Source organism: Bubalus bubalis, chromosome 11, assembly GCF_019923935.1.
Source record: "Bubalus bubalis isolate 160015118507 breed Murrah chromosome 11, NDDB_SH_1, whole genome shotgun sequence".
NCBI classification, from domain to species: Eukaryota; Metazoa; Chordata; class Mammalia; order Artiodactyla; family Bovidae; genus Bubalus; species Bubalus bubalis.
In genome coordinates, this window is record NC_059167.1 from 59993568 (window position 1) to 60006859 (window position 13292).

Here is a 13292-nt window from a genome sequence, read left to right on the forward strand (position 1 = left end):
CCTCTGTCGGCCCCTTCTTCTTCCTCTTTCAATCTTTCCCAGCATCAGGGTCTTTTCCAGTGAGTCAGTTCTTTGCATCAGGTGACCAAAGTATTGGAGTTTCAGCTTCAACATCAGTCCTTCCAATGAAAATTCAGGACTGATTTCCTCTAGGATGGACTGGTTGGATCTCCTTGCAGTCCAAGGGACTCTCAAGAGTCTTCTCCAACATCACAGTTCAAAACCATCAATTTTTCGGTGCTTAGCTTTCTTTATAATCCAACTCTCACATCCATACATGACCACTGGAAAAACCATAGCTTTCACTATATGGACCTTTGTTGGCAGAGTAATGTCTCTGCTTCTTAATATGCTGTCTAGGTTGGTCATAGCTTTTCTTCCAAGGAGCAAGCGTCTTTTAATTTCATGGCTGCAGTCACCCTCTGCAGTGATTTTGGAGCCCAAGAAAATAAAGTCTCTCACGGTTTCTCCATCCATTTGCCATGAAGTGATGGGACCAGATGCCATGATCTTAGTTTTCTGAATGTTGAGTTTTAAGCCAACTTTTTCAACTCTCTTCTTTCACTTTCATCAATAGGCTCTTTAGTTCTTCTTCACTTTCTGCCATAAGTGTGCAGTCATCTGCATATCTGAGGTTATTGATATTTCTCCTGGAAATCTTGATTCCAGCTTGTGGTTCATCCAACCTGGCATTTCACATGAGGTACTCTGCATAGAAGTTAAATAAGCAGCGTGATAATATACAGCCTGACATACTCCTGTCCTGATTTGGAGCCAGTCTGTTGTTCCATGTCCAGTTCTAACTGTTGCTTCTTGACCTGCATACAGATTTCTCAGGAGGCAGGTCAGGTAGTCTGGTATTCCTATCTCATTAAGAATTTTCCACAGTTTGTGGTGATCCACCCAGTCAAAGGCTTTGGTGTAGTCAAAGTGGATGTGTTTCTGGAACTCTCTTGCTTTTTCGATGATCCAGTGGATGTTCACAATTTGATCTCTGGTTCCTCTGCCTTTTCTAAATCCAGCTTGAACATATGGAAGTTCATGGTTCATGTACTGTTGAAGCCTGGCTTGGAGAATTTTGAGCATTTGCTAGAGTGTGAGATGAGTGCAATTGTGTGGTAGTTTGAACATTCTTTGGCATTGCCTTTCTTTGGGATTGGAATGAAAACTGACCTTTTCCAGTCCTGTGGCCACTGCTGAGTTTTCCAGATTTGCTGGCATATTGAGTGCAGCACTTTCACAGCACCACCTTTTAGGTTGAAATAGCTCAACTGAAATTCCATCACCTCCACTAGCTTTGTTCGTAGTGATGCTTCCTAAGGCCTACTTGACTTCAGATTCCGGGATGTCTGACTTTACAGACCATTGATCACACCATCGCGATTATCTGGGTCATGAAGAGTATCTGGGTCTTTTTTGTATAGTTCTTCTGTGTATTCTTGCCACCTCTTCTTAATATCTTCTGCTTCTGCTGGGTCCCTACCATTTCTGTCCTTTATTGTGCTCATCTTTGTATTAAATGTTCCCTTGGTGTCTCTAATTTTCTTGAAGAGATCTCTAGTCTTTCCCATTCTATTGTTTTCCTCTCTTTCTTTGCATTGATCACTGAGGAAGGCTTTCTTATCTCTCCTTGCTATTCTTTGGAACTCTGCATTCAGATGGGTATATCTTTCCTTTTCTCCTTTGCCTTTCACTTCTCTTCTTTTCTCAGCTATTTGTAAGGCCTTGTCAGACAACCATTTTGGCTTTTTGCATTTCTTTTTCTTGGGGATGGTCTTGATCCCCGCCTCCTGTACAGTGTCACGAATCTCCATCCATAGTTCTTCAGGCACTCTTGTCTATCATATCTAATCCCTTGAATCTATTTGTCACTTCCACTGTATAAACGCAAAGGATTTGATTTAGGTCATACCTGAATGGTCTAGTGGTTTTCCCTACTTTCTTCAAGTCTGAATTTGGCAATAAAGAGTTCATGATACAAGCCACAGTCAGATCCTGGTCTTGTTTTTGCTGACTGTATAGAGCTTCTCCATCTTTGGCTGCAAAGAATATAATCAAGCTGATTTTGGTACTGACCATCTGGTAATATCCATGTGTAGAGTCGTCTCTTGTGTTGTTGGAAGAGGGCGTTTGCTATGATCAGTGTGTTCTCTTGGCAAAAGTCTCTTTGCCTTTCACCTGCTTCGTTTTGTACTCCAAGGCCAAATTTGCCTGTTACTCCAGGTATCTCTTGACTTCCTACTTTTGCATTCCAGTCCCCTATAATAAAAAGGACATCTTTTTGGGGTGTTAGTTCTAGAAGGTCTTGTAGGTCTTCATAGAACTGTTCAACTTCAGCTTCTTCAGCGTTACTGGTTGGGGCATAGACTTGGATTACTGTGATATTGAATGGTTTACCTTGGAAATGAACAGAGAGCATTCTGTTGTTTTTGAGATTGCATCCAAGTACTGCATTTCAGACTCTTTTGTTTACTATTATGGCTACTCCGTTTCTTCTAAGGGATTCCTGCCCACAGTAGTAGATATAATGGCCATCTGAGTTAAATTCACCCATTCCAGTCCATTTTAGTTCACTGATTCCTAAAATGTTGATGTTTACTCTTGCCATCTCCTGTGCGACCACTTCCAATTTGCCTTGATTCATGGACCTGAACATTCAAGGTTCCTATGCAATATTGCTTTGTTTTGCAGCATCACACTTTACTTCCATCAGCAGTCACATCTACAACTAGGTTTTGTTTTTGCTTTGGCTCTGTCTCTTCATTTTTTCTGGAGTTATATCTCCACTGATCTCTCGTAGCATATTGGGCACCTACCGACCTGGGGAGTTCATCTTCAGTGTCCTATCTTTTTGCCTTTTCATGCTGATCATGGGATTCTCAAGGCAAGTGGTTTGCCATTCCCTTCTCCAGTGGACCACGTTTTTTCAGATTTCTCCACTATGACCTGTCTGTCTTGGGTGGCCCTACATGGCATGGCTCATAGTTTCATTGAGTTAGACAAGGCTGTGGTCCATGTGATCAGTTTGGTTAGTTTTCTGTGATTGTGGTTTTCATTCTGTCTGCCCTCTGATGTATAAGGATAAGAGGCTTATGGAAGCTTCCTGATGGGAGAGACTGACTGTGGGGGAAACTGGGTCTTGTTCTGATGGTGAGGCTTAAAATACAAACCCACTCACCAACTGTGAGTGAAATGGTTCATTAAATCATTATGATCTTCAACCACTAGCTCTTTTCTCAGTAATTTTGGTAAGTATAAGATTTAGCACATTCTAAATATGGCATTTAATTTGGGGTATTTAACTTCCTCCTTGTCATGTTTCTCAAATCTAAATCTTACTGGATTACTAACTTTGGTGTGATCATCTTGTTATGACTAGAGGACACAGACAATCCAGGTATCTGTTAGTCACTGAGCACCTGCCAGGGCATCCCAGCCATTTGACATTGAAATGCTCCATACAAAGCACTGACTCTGCTGCCCAATATATATTTCTCAGTTTATGCTTTCTGAAAAACTCACAGTGGGTACCAGTGTCCAATTCCATTCCTTAACACCCACTTCCAAAGCCTCCAGGATCCCACAGCCTCTGTGCATCCTTGATCAAAGCTATTACTAATACTAAGTAATCGGTAAGCATTTCTGTTCTCTTAAGGATAAGAACAATGACATTTATGTTTGCATCCCCAGTATCTAACAGTTCCTGCCTCATAGTCAGTGAGCGGTAAATGTTTGTTGAATCAGACAACAATACGATGAACATTGTGTTGTCAGTAATGGGGTTACCTGCTCGTGAGTGTAACTTATTCATGGGTATAAGAAAATTTTTCTTTAGCTCGTAGCCTAGCTCCTACAAAATGCAGAAACATTAGAAAAATACGTCCGTTTTCTGAAAATGAGGGAAGTGGTGTGAGTTTTAGAATACAGAGCCTAGGTAGCTAGGCTCAGAGTCTAGGCAAAAAATTGTTTTAAAATATTGAACCTTGATTCCTAGGCTCAGAATCTGGTTAGTCAGGGTCTAGGCAACATAACAGGAAACCCCAGTAGGTATTTTACTAGAGGAGAATTAAAAGAATTAACACAGGGAAATGTTAAACAGATATTAGAGGACTGAAAAGACAAAAATAGGACATTAAAAATAGACAACTGCACTGCAAGAAGCAGTTACCAGTGATAGGGTTAGAGGAACGAAAGGGTAAAGTCTGCAATTACTAGAACCTGGGGAGGGGCTCAGAGAAGACCCACTGTATGAGAACTCTGGCCCTGGGGAGGGTCTGCTACCTGGCTGCCACAGTGCAGCAAGAGCTCAGAGGAAAGTCCCATGAAGTTGGGACTCAGACCTTAAGAGGAGCTGCTGCTGGTACCTTTGACCATGTGTAGTACTGACTCTGGAAGGGCTAAAAGAAGCAGGAGTTAAGGAGAACTTGCACAGTTAAGGAATAGCAAGAAACAGGAAGGAGGCTTTTTCTCCTACTATCCATTCTCTAGTGTCTCCAGGAGGTCCACCCTAACTGCAGTGGATTCTGGAATATACAGTTTGCAGACTTCTAGCCCCAGGATAAAAGGGTTAATTTGGAGCTGAAAACATTAAATAGGCAAATAATATAACTAGGGGCATTGTTTGACCTAGATTATTATGTAGGGGCCACTTTAAATATGATCCCCTAAAGAAGGAATACCATGTCGTCTAAAACAATGCAAATGGCAAGAATGTCATTTATTATATGTGTCACATTCCCATAACAATACATTTTCTCCTGTCAGTTAAGCTGGGATTTTATTTCATATTTTAAATTTATTTATTTTTGGCTTAGCTGAGTCCGAGGCCACGAGGGTGTTTCTTCATTTGTCGGGAGTGAGGGCTGCTCTCTGGTTGTGGTGCTCTCTCATTGCAGCAGCCTCTCTTGTGGAGCAGGAGCTCTGGGTGCGCAGGCTTCAGCAGTTGCAGCACGCCGGCTCAGGATTAGAGCTGTTTTGCCAATGTCCATCTCAATTAGGCTGTGCTCACTGACTGTTTTACTCATGTTTGTATCTCTCCAAGTCTGTAGATCATTGCCACACCCATGATAGGGGACTGATACAAATATACCCAATTAAGCTGAGTGTTGGAAGACTTTCTCAAAGGATATGCTGTATGTTAGAAATTAGAATCCATGTGCATTTTCTAAGGCTGAGAGCAGTTTTAAGCTTATCATTTGACTTTGTGGAACCACAATAAAAAAGCAGGCTATCTGAGTAACCGTGTTTCGGCTAATCAGAGTGGATTAGATGCTATTTCATGGCTCGTGGCTGTGGAGCACAGGCTCAGTACTTGTGGCCACTGCCTTAGTTACCCCGTGGCATATGGAATCTGCCCGGACCAGGAATCTAACCTGTGTCCCTGCATTGGCGGGAGATTCTTAACCCACTGGACCACCAGGGAAACTCAAAATGGGAATTTTAAAAGCACTAAATGTAAGTGAATGCTTTACACCTATTTTACTGTAGCCCTTTAAACAGACTTTTTAGGAAGACTTAAAAGAGGAAGATCTGTGTGATATTTATGGACAACTAATGTCTAAATAAACTCTCTGAAGATTACTTTTTCTTTTCATTTCCACGCAATTCTCTGTACTTTTATACCACTAAGTTTTAGCAGAGCAAGTTAAAACAGAAAGCTTCACTATCTGGTAAAGCAAGAATGAATTAACAGTCTTGCCATATTTCTTACAGTTAATGAAATAGCATCTAATCCATTCTGATTAGCCAAAACACAGTTACTCAGATAGCCTGCTTTTTTATTGTGGTTCCACAAAGTCAAATGATAAGCTTAAACTGCTCTCAGCCTTAGAAAATGCACATGGATTCTAATTTCTAACATACAGCATATCCTTTGAGAAAGTCTTCCAACACTCAGCTTAATTGGGTATATTTGTATCAGTCCCCTATCATGGGTGTGGCAATGATCTACAGACTTGGAGAGATACAAACATGAGTAAAACAGTCAGTGAGCACAGTCTGATTTGAGATGGACATTGGCAAAACAGCTCTAATCCTGGGCAGACTAGCAATGTAGTGGAGATTGTTTCCAGCTGAAAGATCTGTAAGAATTTTTGTACAGTGTGACATTTAGACCTGCATCTTAAAGTTGGTTCCACTTTTTCTGAGACAAGTTGAAGAATGCTTTGCCAATGTCATCTCAATAATCTTTAATATTTATGGAGCATATTATGGCTCCCATTATTAAAGGAAGTGAAAGTGTTCATCTCTCAGTCATGTCCAACTCTTTGCAAAGCTAAGTCTTGTTTTCCCAACTTGAAACAGTGTGTGTGTGTGTGTGTGTGTTAGATTAACGCACATATAGACTCTCCTTTATCAAACTGTCCCTGCTTGATCTTAAGACAGCAGTGATGGGAACAAGACTGTAAAAAACGTGCAGAGTTTTTTTTAATTGTTGGTATTTCAATACGTAACTCTCCAAAATGCAAATAACTTATAATGCCACACTTGGCGCTTGCTTTTGTGGAATTGCCACACTGTATTCTAATTACATTTCTGTCTTGCCCTCTGGAATTAATGCCTGAGAACTGTATGTCAGTGAAACTTTGTATCTACAACATGGTACAGGAAACAGTTACTCAGTAACTGTCTCTATTTTTATTAGCAATTATTTCCCAAGAGAGAATTTCAAGATACTTAAGTAATTCACAAAATCTTAACTTTTATACCACTTATTCTTTAATGTTTCTACTGAGTCTCAGCTTACAGCAGCCCTTGCAGTCCAGTGCTCTCTTTCTATCAGTTTGATGTCCTTTGGTATCATTTTCTTCCCCCAAGAATTATTTTACACTCTTTCAAGGAACCAGAGAATTCCTGCTTTCTCCTTTCTGCTCCACACCAAAAATCTGCTCTCAAGAGCCTCAATTTATGGCAGCATGATACTAGATCTAGATGGTGGTTCAGCACCTCACCCTCCTTTTCACAGAGGGGAGAGGCCAAGAAAGGGTAATCAACTGCTCAGGATTGTACAGTCAGTTACAAAGAGACAGAATTTGAACTCAGACCTCTTAATGTCCAAAGGAGCGCTCTTTCCAACATATGATATGGCTTTGTATTAATATTAATATGCCTTAATATCCTAAAATAGCACTCTCTTTTCAGATATTTGCCTTCTCTCAAGATCAGAAATAAAGCTAAAATAATAACATGGAACTTTATTTTCAATATGATGCTGAGGATGTCATAGAGCTCTTCTGAGGCTCCTAAAATTGTAACATACAGCTGCCTCCATGTCAGCCTTATATCACACAGGAAATAACACATTTAGTTAAGAGAAATAAGGATAACATCATTGGCATCTGCAATGTGCCAGACACTGTTACGCATTTTCCATATGGAATTTCATTTCATCTTTAAGATATGTCAGATCAGATCAGATCAGTCACTCAGTTGTGTCTGACTCTTTGCGACCCCATGAATCACAGCACGCCAGGCCTCCCTGTCCATCACCAACTCCCGGAGTTCACTCAGACTCACGTCCATCGAGTAAGTGATGCCATCCAGCCATCTCATCCTCTGTCGTCCTCTTCTCCTCCTGCCCCCAATCCCTCCCAGCATCACAGTCTTTTCCAATGAGTCAACTCTTCACATGAGGTGGCCAAAAACTGGCTAAAACTGGAGTTTTAGCTTTAGCATCATTCCTTCCAAAGAAATCCCAGGGCTGATCTACTTTAGAATGGACTGGTTGGATCTCCTTGCAGTCCAAGGGACTCTCAAGAGTCTTCTCCAACACCACAGTTCAAAAGCATCAATTCTTCGGCGCTCAGCCTTCTTCACAGTCCAACTCTCACATCCATACATGACCACAGGAAAAACCATAGCCTTGACTAGACGGACCTTTGTTGGCAAAGTAATGTCTCTGCTTTTGAATATGCTATCTAGGTTGGTCATAACCTTCCTTCCAAGGAGTAAGCGTCTTTTAATTTCATGGCTGCAGTCACCATCTGCAGTGATTTTGGAGCCCAGAAAAATAAAGTCTGACACTATTTTCCCCATCTATTTCCCATGAAGTGATGGGACCAGATGCCATGATCTTCGTTTTCTGAATGTTGAGCTTTAAGCCAACTTTTTCACTCTCCTCTTTCACTTTCATCAAGAGGCTTTTGAGTTCCTCTTCACTTTCTGCCATAAGGGTAGTGTCATCTGCATATCTGAGGTTATTGATATTTCTCCCGGCAATCTTGATTCCAGCTTGTGTTTCTTCCAGTCCAGCGTTTCTCATGATGTACTCTGCATATAAGTTAAATAAACAGGGTGACAATATACAGCCTTGATGAACTCCTTTTCCTATTTGGAACCAGTCTGTTGTTCCATGTCCAGTTCTAACTGTTGCTTCCTGACCTGCATACAGATTTCTCAAGCGACAGATCAGGTGGTCTGGTATTCCCATCTCTTTCAGAATTTCCCAGTTTATTGTGATGCACACAGTCAAAGGCTTTGGCATAGTCAATAAAGCAGAAATAGATGTTTTTCTGGAACTCTCTTGCTTTTTCCATGATCCAGCAGATGTTGGCAATTTGATCTCTGATTCCTCTGCCTTTTCTAAAACCAGCTTGAACATCAGGAATTTCACGGTTCACATATTGCTGAAGCCTGGCTTGGAGAATTTTGAGCATTACTTTACTAGCGTGTGAGATGAGTGCAATTGTGCGGTAGTTTGAGCATTCTTTGGCATTGCCTTTCATTGGGATTGGAATGAAAACTGACTTTTTCCAAACTCAGCCACTGCTGAGTTTTCCAAATTTGCTGGCATATTGAGTGCAGCACTTTCACAGCATCATCTTTCAGGATTTGGAATAGCTCAACTGGAATTCCATCACCTCCACTAGCTTTGTTCGTAGTGATGCTTTCTAAGGCCCACTTGACTTCACATTCCAGGATGTCTGGCTCTGGGTCAGTGATCACACCATCGTGATTATCTTGGTCGTGAATATCTTTTTTGTACAGTTCTTCTGTGTATTCTTGCCATCTCTTCTTAATATCTTCTGCTTCTGTTAGGTCCATACCATTTCTGTCCTTTATTGAAACCATCTTTGCATGAAATGTTCCTTTGATATCTCTGATTTTCTTGAAGAGATCCCTAGTCTTTCCCATTCTGTTGTTTTCCTCTATTTCTTTGCATTGATCACTGAAGAAGGCTTTCTTATCTTTTCTTGCTATTCTTTGGAACTCTGCATTCAGATGTTTATATTGTTCCTTTTCTCCTTTGCTTTTCGCTTCTCTTCTTTTCAGAGCTATTTGTAAGGCCTCCCCAGACAGCCATTTTGCTTTTTTGCATTTCTTTTCTATAGGAATGATCTTGATCCCTGTCTCCTATACAATGTCATGAACTTCATTCCATAGTTCATCAGGCACTCTATCTATCAGATCTAGGCCCTTAAATCTATTTCTCACTTCCACTGTATAATCATAAGGGATTTGATTTAGGTCATACTTGAATGGTCTAGTGGTTTTCCCTACTTTCTTCAATTTAAGTCTGAATTTGGCAGTAAGGAGTTCATGGTCTGAGCCACAGTCAGCTCCTGGTCTTGTTTTTGCTGACTTGTATAGAGCTTCTCCATCTTTGGCTGCAAAGAATATAATCAATCTGATTTCGGTGTTGACCATCTGGTGATGTCCATGTGTAGAGTCTTCTCTTGTGTTGTTGGAAGAGGGTGTTTGTTATGACCAGTGCATTTTCTTGGCAAAACTCTATTAGTCTTTGCCCTGCTTCATTGCGTATTCCAAGGCCAAATTTGCCTGTTACTCCAGGTGTTTCTTGACTTGCTACTTTTGCATTCCAGTCCCCTATAATGAAAAGGACATCTTTTTTGGGTGTTAGTTCTAAAAGGTCTTGTAGGTCTTCATAGAACCATTCACCTTCAGCTTCTTCAGCGTTACTGGTTGGGGCATAGACTTGGATTACTGTGATATTGAATGGTTTGCCTTGGAAACGAACAGAGATCATTCTGTCGTTTTTGAGATTGCATCCAAGTACTGCATTTCAGACTCTTGTTGACCATGATGGCTACTCCATTTCTTCTGAGGGATTCCTGCCTGCAGTAGTAGATATAATGGTCATCTGAGTTAAATTCACCCATTCCAGTCCATTTCAGTTCGCTGATTCCTAGAATGTCAACATTCACTCTTGCCATCTCTTGTCTGACCACTTCCAATTTGCCTTGATTCATGGACCTGACATTCCAGGTTCCTATGCAATATTGCTCTTTACAGCATCGGACCTTGCTTCTATCACCAGTCACATCCACATCTGGGTATTGTTTTTGCTTTGGCTCCATCCCTTCATTCTTTCTGGAGTTATTTCTCCACTGATCTCCAGTAGCATATTGGGCACCTACTGACCTGGGGAGTTTCTCTTTCAGTATCCTATCATTTTGCCTTTTCATACTGTTCATGGTGTTCACAAGGCAAGAATACTGAAGTCGTTTGCCATTCCCTTCTCCAGTGGACCACATTCTGTCAAATCTCTCCACCATGACCTGCCCCACAGGCAAGGCTTAGTTTCATTGAGTTAGACAAGGCTGTGGTCCTAGTGTGATTAGATTGACTAGTTTTCTGTGAGTATGGTTTCAGCGTGTTTGCCCTCTGATGCCTTCTTGCAACACCTACCGTCTTACTTGGGTTTCTCTTACCTTGGGCGTGGGGTATCTCTTCACGGCTGCTCCAGCCAAGTGCAGCCATTGCTTCTTACCTTGGACGAGGGGTATCTCCTCACCACCGCCCTTCCTGACCTTCAATGTGGGATAGCTCCTCTAGGCCCTCCTGCGCCCATGTAGCCACGACTCCTTGGACATGGGGTTGGTCAATGAGGTAGCTATTATTATCTCTATATGTTTATAATATTTTATATAATATATAAATAAGGTAGAAAAGTGAAGTATATATTTCTCATGCTTGGTGGCTGTCTTTGAAAACACTTACTACATCAGAGTAACTTCCCACATTATGAATCCAGACTCTCTGAGGCAGAGTCCAAACTCCCTTTCCCAGCACCTTTGCAACGAGAGTGCAGGCTCTCCCAACCAGGATTACTCACACAGGTCTCAGACGAAAAGAGCAGCATGAAGAAGCAAGTGCTGTCCTGAATTCATTTTTCTGGCTTGGATGGCGAAGAGAAGTCTGGTCTTCAGTGGCAGAAATGATGGAGAGTCTTGGGTGCAATGTCATTCATCTATAGCCCCATTGGCAGCAGCACTGAGGTCTGGCTGAGGCAATCCTGCTTACTGGTTTTGGTATTGTTGCTGGCTGGGTAGGCTCCAGATCTGACTGATTCTCCTAGAGAGTCCACAGACTATTTAATATTCCTTAGTAAATTCTTAGGAGAAGGCAATGGCACCCCACTCCAGTACTCTTGCCTGGAAAATCCCATGGACGGAGGAGCCTGGTAGGCTGCAGTCCATGGGGTTGCTAAGAGTCGGACACGACTGAGCAACTTCACTTTCACTTTTCACTTTCATGCATTGGAGAAAGAAATGGCAACCCACTCCAGTGTTCTTGCCTGGAGAATCCCAGGGACGGGGGAGCCCGATGGGCTGCCGTCTATGGGGTCACACAGAGTTGGACATGACTGAAGCGACTTAGCAGCAGCAGCAGTAAATTCTTAAATTAGCTGAAGTGGCTTCTGTGGTTGGCAAATAAGATCCCAGTTGACAAATCAAAACCACAGTGAGATACACCTCAGTTCCATTCGGATGAGGACTATGAAAGAGAGTGAGAGAGCGAGAGAGTGAGAGAGAAAAGGAAGAGAGAGAGAGAAAGGAAAAGAGAGCATGAGAGAAAGGGAGAGGAGGGAAAGGGAAGAGGAAAGAGGTGGAGGGAGGGGGGAGGGGAAGAAAAAGAAAAGAAGTCTTGGCAGGATGTGGAAAAATGGGAACCCAGTGCGTTGTTGGTGGGACTGTAAAATGGTAGACTTGCTGTGAAAAATAATATGGTGATTCCTCAAGAAATTAAAAATATAATTACCATATGTTCCAGCAAACCCACTTCTGGGTATATACCAAAAAGATTGAAAGCAGGGTCCTGAAGAGATATCTGTAGACCTGTATTCATAGTAGAATTATTCACAGTAACTAAAATGTGAAAAGTACCTAGGGTAGTCAAAATCATAGCGACAGAAAGTAGAATGGTGGTTGCCAGGGGCCGGTGCGGGAATAATAGGAAATTGTTCTTTAATGGGTACAGACTGTCCATTTTGCAAGATGAAAAGGGTTCCGAGATGGATGGTAGTGTTGGTTGTACAACAGTGTGAAAGCACTTAGTTCCACGGAACTGTCCGCTTATAACTCGTTAAGATGGTGCGTTATGTACATTTTACTACAATTAAAAAAAAAAAAAAGCTTGACAGTACCAAGTGCTCGCATGGATCTGGAGCAACTGGAACTCTCACATATTCCTGAGAGGAATGCCAAATGGTGCAGTCATTTTGAAAAACCGTATGGTAGTATCTCAAAATGTTAAACATACATTTACCATACAATCCAGCTATTCCAATTCTAGGTAGTATTTACCCAAGAGAAATGAACACATATGCCCTCAGAAAAAGTCATTCACAGCTGGGGGTCAGGGATGGAGGAAAGGGCAACATGAGGGATGCTTGTGGTGAAGAACTGTGGCTTGATTCGATCAATGTGAATCCAGTTTACTGTATTCTAGTTTTGCAAGAGGTTGTTATTGGAGGAAACTGGGGGGAAAATGTTATGAGATCTCTATGTGTTATTTCATACAACTGCATGTGAAACTACAATTATCTGAAATTAGAAAGGTTAATTAAAAAGAAACTTAAAAAAAAAAAAGCCCAGACCAATACATGAAGTAATTTTCCTGGTATCACACAACCAAAAAAGCACAGAACCTAGAGATGAGCCAGGTCTGGTTCGTCCTGGTTCACCACATGCTCCTTTCTTAGAGATCATCCCAAGGGCAGCATAATGTGGTGGGAAGAGTGTGCTCTACCAGTGGGAAGCACTTGGCTTCCTGAGTGCAAACCCCTGGGAATGTTACTTAGTTCTCTGAGTGAAGAAAAAAAAAATGTTTTTCCTTGACTGGCAAGTGGTAAGTGAGTCTAAATTTACATATGTTGTCAGTATTGAATACAGTTGAATGTAAATGAAATTCCCACCTGAAAACAGTACACAGAGAGTATTAGTATCATAACAGTAATAATTAAAGCCAGCATGGTTATAGCTTTCATTTAATATTCACAGCTTTAAGAATAATCTGACTTCTATCTTGCAGATGACACAAATGAAGCCTAA